Source organism: Rhyacophila brunnea, unplaced genomic scaffold, assembly GCF_057557595.1.
Source record: "Rhyacophila brunnea isolate RB1 unplaced genomic scaffold, BYU_Rbru_1.0 scaffold_12, whole genome shotgun sequence".
In the NCBI taxonomy this organism is placed as follows: Eukaryota; Metazoa; Arthropoda; class Insecta; order Trichoptera; family Rhyacophilidae; genus Rhyacophila; species Rhyacophila brunnea.
The window spans coordinates 15,187,664-15,202,234 of NW_028232774.1; the positions used below are offsets into that span (position 1 = coordinate 15,187,664).

General features: G+C 30.0%; 2 protein-coding genes across 5 annotated transcripts in view; one reads left to right on the forward strand and one right to left on the reverse strand.

Moving 5' to 3' along the window:
• The window catches only part of LOC147077816 (facilitated trehalose transporter Tret1-like), a 68,556-nt gene extending 54,636 nt beyond the window's left edge, over positions 1–13,920 (reverse strand). The window contains exon 1 of the mRNA XM_085960843.1: positions 13,287–13,920. The gene's annotated coding sequence lies outside the window, so the exon portion shown is untranslated. The remainder of the gene's footprint in view (positions 1–13,286) is intronic.
• rg (A kinase anchor protein rugose) overlaps positions 1–14,571 on the forward strand; it is a 684,927-nt gene that overhangs the window by 655,276 nt on the left and 15,080 nt on the right. The window lies entirely within an intron of this gene.

Below are 14,571 nucleotides of genomic sequence, written 5' to 3' on the forward strand. Positions count from 1 at the left end.
ATCATTTTTCCATTTTCTCATTATTTTTTGTTAATTAAATTATTCAAGTTTATTTTAACATTTTATTTATTTTAATAACAAGTCTTTTAAATATTTTGCACTTTGTCAAATTGTATAAATGTAGCAATAAAGCTGCGTTTACTACACGTGATACGAACATCTTTACTAAATACCGTCGTAAATGGGATGCAAGTTTCATACTGTAAATAATTCACACAAATAATTTGTCACTATAGTCAAATATTAATTCTATGATCTCGATGATTTTGTGTCTCTTAATAATAAAATGTATTTTTCATTTAAAAAAATATATTTAGTGCATTAATATATTTAATTACTAATGGAAAGTAGAACAAAAAATAGCAATAAAAAATAATTTGATTCTTTATCGCAACAACACTATTACGGCCTACCTGACTAAGTAACTACTTAGTTAGATAATTTTTCCTAATCTTTTTTTTATTCAGTGATATTCTCAATTTGAGTGTTTTCAGAATTATAGAAATTGAGAAAATTCTAGACAACGGTGTGTCCCGATAGTTCACTTCATCGGAAAAAACAAAAATTGTGTTTTCTTAATACACTCTTTCCAATATATTTTTGCTAGGATTTTTAGAATAGATTTGTTTTTTAAGGCATTTCTAAATTATGTATGTAAATAATTCGCTAATGTATAATATGACACGTGTATGTCACAATACGTCAATTAGACTATTGCTGTATTATTATTAATCTTACCGACAATAGAGATTGTACCATTATAATAGGGAGAATTTTTATTCTACCACTGATAATTTAATTGAATTTACAACAGTCGAAATAGGAAAGCACTATGAATGCGATGTGCGATCTCTCATGGTTTAATTTATATGTCGCTCTTAAAAACCTCATTTCAAAAAATCGAATTCTTATTATATTGCGATATTTTATTTTACACTGTTCACGGAGTGTTAATTTTTTTTTACTTTCCCAGAGTAATTTTCTATGTTTATCAAGAGTTTTCTCAGAAAGTCATTGCGATATAATGCACTTAGATTTACCGTTGTTTCGAAAAGAGGGGGTCGATTAATTTTCATACATAAATTCTCGTGACATTTAACGTAAAAAAAACATTTAAACACAATTAAACCCAATCAAAGAGCAAAACTGTGGCTAAGATTTTAAATATTATAAGTAATTATTATTATCGTATCACTGCGGGCGAAATCGTGATAATATCATAATTAAAATAATTTATTATCTATCGTCAATAATACAAATTTTACACACTCATAATTAATTATAGAATATAGTTTCAGAATACATGTGTTATTTTTTTTTGTTTTCTATCTGCACTCACCTACGTAATCAAACATAAATAATTATAAAATACTTACCTATTTATTATTGAATCAATATTAACATCATTGTTTTGTTATGCATCAAATTTTACTGTTTATTTGGTTATGCTCAATTAGTTTATTTTTTTATTAAACTTTACCTTTCGGACAGGGTAAATTTCTCACTTTTATCACTTGTATCGAATCGAAAATTCAAATCGTCATAATATATTGTTCCATTTTATTTTTAAATCGAAGAACTTTGCGATTTGTTATTTTTTTTTCATTTAAGTTTTTTTTATCACCAATCAGTTTTAATCCACGACTTCTGATAAACTAAATGAGCGGCCGGCATTCGAACGGCGACCTATCGGTTTAGAAAGCGTCCCCGCGAGTCGACCGGAAAATGGCGACACCTTTAACAATAGCCTCAAAAATAAACCCATTTTATAGAACACAAGTTAAGAAATATACAATTGACTACCATCGGCAATCATTTTAATTATCTTGTGAATTAAGGTGCCGCCGATTAAATGAGAGCAAGTGAAATATAATCAAGCTAATAGATTAAAAGCAGTTTTCACATGAAACAGGATTCAAACATGTAACTGCGTTATTTTCTAAGTTATAAACATTGTCTTCCTAACATTAGGTTACAATAACATCTATGGGTTACAATAACCCATGAACGTGTCGCTATTGTTTCTATCGCGACTTATATAATTTGAATGTTCTGAAGACATTATTAATCGTAATGAAATATCAACTTGGAATAGTAATAATCAGAGGGTTGCAGCGGACCCTTTACTGAGTTGCTCCGCTCCGGGACCTAATAGTTACTCCAGCTCCGCTCCATCCGCTCCAGGGTCTTCTCTGCACCGGGTGAAAATATGTATACGTACAAATAATAAAATAAGTAGTTTAGAACAAGGTTGATTATTCGTAATTGTCATTATAAAAAGTGAGGTTATTTATCACTCAGCAGTATTTCAAATAATTCCAGTGTTATAAAGTGTCAAATATTATACTTTCATTGTATTTTAGGACAAACATTTAATATTTTTTTTAAATCATCTGGAGCAGTGGAGCACCACAAATTTTCGGTGCTCGGGCCCGCTTCTGCTCCAGGAACATACCCCATTGCTCCACTGCTCCGTGCTCCTCCAATTTGTAGAATGTTGAAAACAGTAGTATTATTTACAATCACATATTGAACTTTGAAGTCGATTTCGTCAACATTGTTACCTGTGCACTTTTAAATATCAGTCCAATCCTCAACGCCTAATTATTTAGTAATATAAAATAATTTAAAATGACTCTTTAAGACAATAGAACAATGCATTTGTTTCTACTGTTTACTCTTATTAATTGCTCTTTTTTATAATATTTGTTCATTCTCGTTATCCTTAAGATCAGACAATCGTAACTGCTATGTCGCCGACATTAAATATTTTTCTAAATTCACAGTTTTATGAAGACAGTGCTGTATATTCTCTTGGTTATGTTAATACTGCTTTTGCATATGTGTCGCAGTGTTAACCATGATAATATAATATGTGGTATGTCACTATTAGAGAGGTGCTCCTTGCCTTAAATGACATCCATTTTTTACAGATTCAACCGCACATTGAACAAATGAAACGCATATAATATTTGATTTATCTCCCCCTTCAAACGCTATCATTTTTTCAAATTTAAACAGTATGACGTATTTGATGAAGCCTGTTACAAAATGCTAAAATGGGTTTCAAAGTGTTGTTCAAAGCTTTCTTACAATATTATTTTTCTTGTTGATTCAGAAATTAATTCTCGGAATTTAAATCTTACGAGTTTGTTGAGATTGTGCCAAATGTACGACCATGGTTGTCCTCTGATGTAGGGAGCTGAAATTTGGCATAAAAGTATCCCTCAACTTCTTATACCTTCCAAAAAGTTCCTACCAATCCGCAAAAACCTCCTTTCGTTTGACTCTTATTTAACGTCTAATAACACTGGACTAGCTTAATAATTAAAAAAAAAAAAGTTTTGTACCTACATTATAAATATGGATAAAAAAATAATTATATTCTTATTTTTTCAATAGAATTCTAGATAAATGCTAAATAATTTATTAATAGTTATCTGTTTGATTTGACAGTGTTTACTTTTAAAAGTAGTTTAAAAAATTGTCATTTTAATACATAGATAGTACTATGATATCATTTTCTTAACGATTAATTAAGTAGGTACGCATTTTTATTTTGGTGGAACGATTCCTATTGTCTGACAATTGGAAGGCACCCCAGAAAATATTACGTAATAATCTACGAGTAAAACGGGGAATTCATTCATTTTAAAAATACCACACAGCTAACTGAAAATCAATCAAGAAATTGGCAATGATTTCTGCTCATTACTAGCATTTTTATTGAATACTTAATTTTTAAATTATCCCTGTTGCAAAAATGTAATCGTGGTGTTATTGCTTTGGAAAGTAAATTGTATCTCAGTTAATTCATTTGCATTCTGTGGCAACTGAATTTTGTGCTGTTTATATCAAACGGCAATTTCGATACAATTTATCAGCAACTCATCTTTTTGTTTCAAAATAGTTTTATGTTGTTTTATAACACACTCAATCCACATACATAGGAAATGTTATGAATACTTCCGACTGAAATTGCTGAAAGCACATTACTTCATAGTGTTCATATTAAATCGAATGTATACAGGCAATCGCGTTTGATTGGCCGCACTATAGGTAAGTGTAAAATCTAAAAGCGTGTAAATTGAGTTAGAGGCGCGCATACAAACTTTGTGGGGGGTTTTGGTCAGGAATAGGAATGACTTAGGAACAGATACCCAAAACTGAGGTCACCACGAACTCAAGTGTGCTTTAACTGATTTTACAGAGACTTTTTAATAAATTGTGTCCGTGGGAGGAAGAAGCACAGTGAAATAACAAAAAACATATTGTAATTAATAATAATGTATAAGTAATATACCAAAAACAAAGCTAAATCAATACTGACATACAAACTATGTGAAAATATCTTAACATCCACTAAGCACCGCAAAACTGTGACAAACATACATTTTCCCCTTTGTGAGATGATCAAGATTTCTGAATGCAAAATGTTTAGAGAGAAAAAATTTTTCAAGTTTTATTCTAATTATATTTTTATTATTTCTACGTGTTTTCATTTTTAATTCATACAATTTTTATTAAAATTAAATAATAGTTGATTCGAATACAAAAAAATATTTTATGTTTTCTAATTAGAACATACATATTTCTAAAGATTTCGTAAATTTATATTTCTTTTGTAGGTTAATTATGTTAAAATAATGAGGTACTCCGTTTCCCGTTAATAAATATTGTTTTTTGCAAAATAGAGTAAATTTTATACTTTATGGCTATTAGTTTCGTTATATTTTTATGGTTTTTTTCTTAATTATAACGAATCTTTACAATAGTTATCTGCAATAAATTTTATGTTCAATTCTATTGCGTGCGTACCTATTAATAACCATTTTCAAATAACTGTTAGCAATTGATACTTACCTAATAGATTCTAATTTATATTTTTACTCCAAACGACTTGCCTCATATACCAAATTAAAATAGGTTCACTGTTCAATTATACTGGATAACTTTATAATGTAAATTTGAAATGAATGAAAGAAAATCGTGACTAATAAAATACATACTTTAAAATAAACGTATAATTATTATATTAATATTATATTATAATAACAATATTATAATATTTCATTAATAATGATGTTTTTGATATTTTCTTTGGAATACATTCTGTGTTTATGATAAATTCATGACGAGTTAAAAAAATAGTTTATTAAATGATTGGCGATTACATTATATAACATGAAAATTATTTTTTTGGGTGATCCTGGCTACGGTTAGTAATTTTATTAAGGCTATACTTCAGTCTAAAGTCTAAAAAGATCGTGACTAGGCGCTGCGCGGATTGTGCAAATGACGCAAGCCGAACGAAATATAATTTGTCATAAAAATTCAACACGCGTCTATTTAATGTTATGTTATTGTTATATTAGTAATAATAATAGTATATTCATTGACATGTCTTCTTTTTCAAGTAAATGGTAACGTTTTTTAGTCATCTTTACACGATTTTAGAATTAATACCCCGTCGCTATCACGAAACAAATTGACGTGTTCACAGCTCGACGTTCGCTCTCCGATTGCCAGAGAGTCCAAAATTTCGTCGCACCTATAGGTAGTTGAAAATTATTTGCCGTTTCACTGAAGTACCGTCTTGAGTTTATTTGATATTTTTTCATTTCGGTATTAAAGTCAATATGAATATATTGTATATAGCCACCTTGGCACCTTGTAAAGACATCTTTAGAACAGTTTTTACGGTGACCGTGAAGGCTCACAAACGTATTATCAGTAACGAGAAATTCCTTAGTTTTGTTTTTAGATTGAGCACATATGAAAACATCACGTCAGTATTTTTTGTAGATTGAATCTTATCGTAAATTATTTGGAAAATGACAATCGGCTTTTCTACGCGCCTGATACCGCCGATGTCGTGATGTTCACGAACCGACACAACCAGGCTGACAGCACGTTCCGCGGTAGGAAAGAAAAATTGATATAATTGCCATTGCATCTATATTTTCATATTTCATACATAACTATAATAAAGATGCTTTTCTGACACGAAAAGTTTATGACTTCCTGATAGAATTTATATGTTAATGGTAACGTTTTTTAGTCATCTTTACACGATTTTAGAATATATTCCTCCGACGCCATCACAAAACAAATTGACGTGCTTACACCTCGACTGTCGGTCTCCGATTGGCGACGAGTGAAAAATTTCGCCCCACCTACTGTTGTAAATTATTTACCGTTTCACTTATGTATGCTCTTAAGGTAATTGACAATTTGATTTAAAATGCAAACCCCGACTGCCAAAATTAACGCAATTTGTAAAGCGCTTAAAAATATAAAAATACTACTTGTTAATTTTTTTTTTCGTAATTAAATAGGACACGCATAGCTTGTTTGGTAGTGCACAATGGCATGAATCCAGTTATCGCGTGTTCGAGTCCCACTGGGTGTCGTTTTCTTTTCTTTCTAAAATACGTTTTCTAATAGATATAGGTATATTTCACTGAGGTTTTTTCAAACTATGTACATATAGTTACATATTTTTATACTTTTTTATATTTAGAAATAAGACGAAAGAGTAAACAATATCAGTTGTAATATATTTCGAGTAATATTCATGATGAAGGCGGTTATAAAATTATTTTTAATCTGATAGATAATTTCTTTTAAATCCGCCATCGTATGAAATAAAATTTGATAATTTTTCATTCATTTCAATATATTATACATGTACGTATCGAATTCTCATTTGTTTTGTATAATATGGTAAATATTCTTAACTCAATTGATAATTAAAACTGGATACTTCCAACTTAATCTAATCACGTTGTTTGTCTTTACAACGTGTTTATTTAATATCTACATATACAAGCCTTCACTCTTAAATTTTTTTAGCCCTACTTAACTAATCTACAATATTCATCATTTCCACTGTACCTACTAATTGTCTGGTGTTTTATCTATTCGCAATTCCTTTTTCAAATATTATATTTTTTACGACACGTTTTTAAAAAATGGCGATTCATCTACAGCTGTTTTATATCAAGGTTTAGAATAATATTAAATCATCCAGTCACCGTCTTTGATCCGCGTACATTCATTTGACTCGTATAAATATCGACGAAATACCACATTAAACCCCTTATCAGTGCATCTTAACTGCATTCACTTACAGAGTCATTCTATACCAATTCGTGAAGATCGAACCTGGAATATTATCGATTACTATGTATATTGTATTACTTGCAGAATAGTTTAGCTATTTATTATGTTCGAGAAAAACATCTCCTTGGTATTTCAAGTTGAATCATTGGCAATTTAATCGGAAATGAAGGGAACTCCTGCATCGCATCCGGATGCTTTTAATATTACAGTATTAAAACCGAAAACAAATGACAATGCAAATCGTATTATTCATTGTTTTATTAAATAATAATGTATGCCATCTGCCCATACAGCAATGTATTATTGTATCTTCTTCTCTTGAAGCCGTTTTTTATTGAAGATATTATAACTCTATCCTGGACCAGTCGTATCAACTCAACAATATGTACATTGGATATTGAGCCACTTACGAAGTTTGTATAGCCTTTCTGTTTTTTCTGCATAAACCTATTATACTGCTATATATGCATGTTCCTACGTAATCAGCTGGAGTACATTATATTTTTTATTGCTGAAAATATGGTCATTTTCCGGATTTTACGGGAGCTATAAGTTCATTTTTGGCTTTTGCCTTTAACTACATCTTTCACCGGTACAGCCACAAGTCTTCTAATGGCACATTCCTTTAATATTCAGGTTTCGTCTTTTCGTTTATGAGATTTGATGTTTACCTACAATATATTGAATAGATACAATATACACATGATGTGCATAATCCGTTGTAAGTGGATAATTTATCCCCACATTCGAACTTTATGTTGAAATTTATCTTAGTCTATGAAACAAAGATCATGACCTGTCATTTATCGTTCCCCCTTGTATTTCAAATTAAGAATAGAATAATCGGGGAGTATTTCTTTTCATTTATTTTATATTTTGTAGATATTTTATCATTTTATGCGGTATTTTTGAATGCATTACTATTGTCAATGACTTCACAGGACAATCACAATCTCAATCTTAATATGTTTTAATATCTTTTAAGGACTGCCAAAACACTAGATACAATAAAGATTTTTAAATGGAATCTTTAGAAATATTTTTACAAATAAAATATAACGGGAGACAAGTATGTTGCAATTTTGCATGTTCAACATCTTTGACGAGGGATTATGTTTTTTTAACAGGAAGTTTGGTTACATTGTGCATGTGGCATGACTGGCGCCATTCGGTCTAAAAATAGTTGCACGAGCACATTTTTTCAGCGTGTTTACATGTGTCAAAAAATATTATCCTGAATAATTGGAATGCTACTTTTTAGTATTGCCACATCTGGTTGTGATTTCCTTGATTTATCTTCAAACGTCTCCACGGTTTAGCGTCAATTAGATTCTTGACGCGGTGTATTTTTCGTGTCGCTTATTACCTTAATGATTGTCTATTTAGGGATGTTATATATTTATCAACAACTTTTTTGATAATGTACGTACCAAAATATAATTTTGTAAGATGCGTATTTGTCAAGAAACTAAATGGAAATTATGAATAATAATAATAAATAATCATTCAAACATCTAATTGATTCATGTTGGTCAGACAATTTCTAAATAGTCATAATATAGTGAGACACTACTCTACTGAAATAATTTCATAATACTTATTCGTTATTATGAATTTATTTTATTTTTTTGAAGGCATTGATTATCAGGAAAAATGATGCCATTCCAAATTTTAATATTAAAGTTGACGCGTTAGCAGAATATGATAGAGACATAACACGAATTTGCAGTAATTATCCTTAGGTATCATATTAAGTAGATTTTTTTCTACACACATTCATTTGTTTTTTTCTGTTTTTTGTAATTTTTTGAGCAGACAATGAGTTGGTTTGCTTACGATTGCCTTTTTATTATTCACACAATGCATCCATTAATAAGTCAATGTTTCTAGCTTATAGTGGTAATTTCCCAATCATCCCACGGGATTACCTCATTAAATTATTGTTTAAAATATTTGAGCTCGTTGTAAAATATTTAAATCTCGAATTCGAACGGTTTTTTTTAATTAAAACACAGGTTTATTGAACGCGTTAATTGTGTCAAAACTGTTCGAATTTTGGCCCAATCAATGAGCACGGTAATTACCGGTTGAAACTGGAAATTGCACAATAGTTTCTTGAATCTGTGACCGTAACGAAGTTTTCCGATTTCTGGCGAAACATTTCGCCTGCCCTCGGAAGCGTTCGTGAATATTTTTTATCCATTTTCCAATAAACCAGGGCCTCTCAAGCTTTTAACATTGCTACCCTGATTTTCTCCCATTTTATTTCACAGATTTTTTTATTGTACGAACTGCAATGATTCATAGTACATAAACATATTTTACGTAGTTAATTGAACCCATCCAAAATCATTGTTAGTTTTATTAAATGTTATATTCTAGCTTTTTTTTAATTTACTTTCCATACAGTATACATAACCAGTTATTTGACATGTTTTCCATAAATTTTAAATCTAAAATAAACCAAAGCCACGAACAAGCTACAGTACCTACTCGTCAATAATTCCTATCAAATAAGTAGGTTTTGTGCATGATTGATTTTAGTTTAACTTACGTCATTCATGCAATATCACATATCTTAGTAGGTATATGAACATGTTAATACACCTATTATATTATAAGGGCCACATTCTATATATATATTTCATCTTGTTCTAAGAACCTCTTCTTACGATAAATAGAATCATAACTTAGTTTATTTTTGCTACCTCTTTACACAGTTGGCTGGTTTTGCCCTTGTCACCTAATTATTAACGTGTACAAATGACATTGCACTTCTGCACAAAAAATTTTGTTGACAAAACATAATTCATTTTTATGCAATCTTTTTATGTCAGAATAATGATGATTTCCGACCGGTTATTACATTACCTTTAATCCATTTAAATGCCGGACATTTTTTAAAACTCACTTCAAATATAAACCGCGTTTAAACATTAATATAATACTGTATGAAGGGATGATATAAGCGTCATCATTGTATGAACTTGACATGCACTGATATGACATCCAATATATACTTAATAAATTTAAAATTTGGAACCGCCTGCGTTAACAACTGCAATAAACCAAGAAGCTGTGCAATATAATATTGATTGGTTATAATATTGGTAATTTAACACAGACATTATATAATATTATTATATTACATGCTGAGCTAGAAAATGAAGAGGTTTAGTTTGAAAACTTTATTCACAAAAAGTGCATAAAAAATATGTAATTTCAAATTATAATAGATCTTCCCAGAAGTAATGTGGTGTTTTGATTATATTTGAAGTGATACATTTTTTAAAGTTTAAAAATGATAACGTTTTTGATGGTCGAGACCGGCCTTTTTCTTCAATTGATTATTTTTACCCGTCTATGGTACATACACCATATTCTCCTATATACCTGGTACTACCAGATTACCACATTCCCGCAGTCCACAAACCATATTAATTGGAAATTGTTTAGTAAAGAAGATAATGTCCGAAAGAGCTACATATATTTATTTAATACCTAGAGAACTCTATAGTCAAAGAATTGAAAGTTTCAGGGTAAAACAGGAAGAAATCTTTTATAATAATGGAGAATGTATATTGGATTCAACTTTAAAAAAATCTTTCGTATAATTTCAAAAATTCTTAAAATATCACATTATTCTTGGTATGACCTCTAATGTCCGGTGGCATAGCTCGGAAAATTCAACGAATCGTGCCACCGCCATCTTTAGATTATTAAAGCCTGAGCATAACTTTTTGCACAAGCAACAAGTGGTCCACTTTTCAGCTGTCAAAATCAGATCCCAGATTGTTTGACATATTTATTCGCCCTTTCTCGTTTCAAATTGAATTATAAAAAAATGTCAAATCAAATATATTAACTATCAGTGTTATTTATAAATAATATACATTCCTGGTAATCGTCAGCTGTCAAAGTCAGACTAGTCCTTCACACAAAAACCGGTGGTAATATCGATTTCCAAAAAACATGTAGTATTGATCTATGCATTACATTTGTAGAAGGTGTGTTAATGCTAGTGTATTATAATTTATCATGTAACTCATCTATCCAAATCAAATAATTCCCTCTGTGAACACGACAGACACGTCAGTATGAGCACTCTATAGAACAATGACAGGTCATCCATAGACAACAACGGGAGGGGCGTAAAAAAGTAGGACCAGTCGTTGTGAATGTATCGGCTCTCTACTTGAGTCGGCAATGATTGTGCACAATTTGTATAAATTTAATATTCTAAGGGTCATTTTTATGACTTCAAAATTTACCCAAGCCTAAATTATAAGATGACGTTTGATTTTATTGAAGTTCAGTTGGAGGTATGTATATTTTATTGTGCTGAATTAAATTTGACATTTGGCAATTGGAAGCCCATAAAATACCAAGATGGATATTCTATAATTATTATCTGATTTTATTGTTTTTCTTGGGCATTATAATTGTTATCATTGCCAGACATTCTAATCAAACACCAACCAATGCATGAATTTCTCAGTCAACTATAGTCTCTACTTCTCACACAATTTTTATAAGCTTAAATAGCAACATTCTTTGTAAGTTTAATGATACGTATTTAGTTGTCAGAACTTAATAAAAATGCTTATTTCATTATCATTATCAAAACTCTAAAGTTGTGATCATAGCTTACTTGTTAGATGTCATAAGGAACGTTCTGTTGACATCGTGCCAATTTAATAATAGAATCGAATAATAAGATATTTTCGCAAATATTACTTTTGTTCTATATAAGCTTATCGTGTGGTACTACCAATATTATATTTTGGAACGTTTTCGCACATACCTATCTTATGATCTAGTTTAAGGGGGATCATATTATATGCCAACAGAGAACCTAGCGGAAAAATACGAAGCTTGCAATTTGACAATTCTTTTTGATAATTTACAATTTCAACTGTATTAATTAATAAATATGTATCTGAAAACAATAAAAAGATTTTTTTTTAATTCAAAGATAAACTTACAATTGTAAAAAAATTGATTTCGTTGCAGGGTCACATCTTATTATTACATTATATTTTATGGTCATATTTATTATTAAAATTTAGTTTATTAAGTTTTCAAATTTTCGCCGTTTAGATTTTTCACTAATTCATAGTTTTAATATGTTTTATATCTATTTTAAAAAACATCGATTTTTATAAAAAATATAAATGTGTATAACTTGAAATCCTTTTTATTTATATCAAGTCGAGCTTAAATATTGGGACCATACCTAAAGAACTTACTGCTCATGAGAGTCAAAAGAAGATTTAGTTTCGGACAACTCTATTTTATGGAAAAATTACTAATTCAGTGACGTTGACTGAATTCGTCCATTTACACCTTTACCGATATACGTATAAACACACCAGATTATCGTGGTATTTAATGGTTTTGACAAACATTATACCTATATTGTCGGTGGGGCACCAAGCGAGAGAAAGCGATGCAATATTGTTGATGGTGAGTACACTCAATAATCAACATCAACAATAATCACATTAGCCATGATTAATTCGTGCGCACTGGAATAAATCACATCTGCGCATTTTCAAAATTAAATTATTCCAATATACCTATATGCATTATGGTTCGTTTGGCATATATTCAACTTATTTTTCACATTTATCTTTCTTTACCATTCGCACATAGAATTGTCAATTTAATACTTTGTTTCAACATGAATAACCTTTTTTTTAATGCGGATTGGAATGTCTTTTTATAACTTTCAGTAAACTGAAATTACTTACATGGTTGCTCATTTGACCACTGCGTCGGTGGTTTTTTTTCTGTTTTTCATTACTTAATTAGGTACTACTTACATTACTCTAAATACATTACTAAACTCAACAAAGAAATAAATATTAAAATATCTTGGAATTATAATAATATTTTCTATGGCCAATTTTACGTGAACCATCACAAATGTGCTATTGAACGTGTGGCCATGAGGCTTTAAGAATTAAATGTTATCGCACTATTTTCACGTGGTATTAAATAAATGATCCTTGCTACATGACATACATTTTCCATGTGTACGCTCTTTTCTTTTGTCAATGAAACAAACAACAAACCTTACGTCACTAATCTTTCATTCATTACAATTTCTCATGTTACGTACCTACTAAACACATAACGTATTGTTGACGTTAGCATACCTTGTAACTGCAGGCATAGTCAGTTCTTATCATAAGATGTCATCACTTTATCTTGATAATATAATATAGAATACTATTATATTAATGACATTTGACGTCACAGAAACATTTTTTTTCACATTTATGTTTTGTTTAAAAACTATAATGTCACTAACCATCATCTTTGATTGATTTTTTACAATTATTGTTAAACATAACACTGTACTTGATAGCATAAAATGCGAAATGTCATTTTACATATATATTAGTTTATTAAATCAACATCGCCTAACCACATGTATATAGGTATATTTACTACGAAAATAATTTAATTGATGATTTTTATATCAGAAGATACATATTTTTATGCTGGTATCACATTACAATTATTAATTAAAAAATGATCTCCCTTATTTTTAAATATCGAATACACAATATCACACCGTCTGTAGCATTACCGCCTTCATTATTATTGTAAAATGAATACAATTTGTTTATTATTATAACTAACTATAGTATACACATTTTAAACGCAAAATTCGATAACACGCGTCATGCCATATTAGTATTTATCACTTATAATGATTTTCATATCGATAACAAAAAGCACGTTGCTTTTTTTAAGCTTTTTCTCAGCGGTCGTCTGAGGAAAACTGTTTTGTTTTGTTTTTCGGCACGTCGCGTCCCAGATGTAAACAGACCATTTTCTTGGCTCAGTCGCAGCAAGACACTTGATGTTTTTATTTAGATTTCCCAATAATTTACGTGCGAAGACATCGTAAAGAAAGCACGAGTTGCTATATATTTGAGATACATATGTAATAAAATTATATCGAATTATTTGATTGTTGGGCATTTTATTTAAAATAAAACAATTTTATTCCAGACCTTGACATTATTAAATTTTCATATAAAGCAAAATAGAACAAGGTAGTTTTATTATAAGATTTGTATAAAATTTAGTTGTATTTCTTTCTCTCCCCATTGGATCTACAATCCAATGTGAGCCTTGGCATCCTCCCAAAAGAAGTTTCTTACTTTTTATTATTATTAAAAAACGAGAAAAGGTTGTTAGTCCTCAATGTCCATGCTCTGGATCCTACCAACTTACCACACTTGGAAAAATGCATGTGTCAGCCGGGAGGCTTCAGAAGCGGTCGCTATCTACCACTCGTTCATCGCGATTGTGCTCAATGTAGCTAACCAATAATACCAATAATGTTTAACTGTTAATTATTGGTGGAAAGCAAAGTTAAATAAAATAGATTGTTGTGTTTAGTACTCATTCCACATAGTTTAATATTTT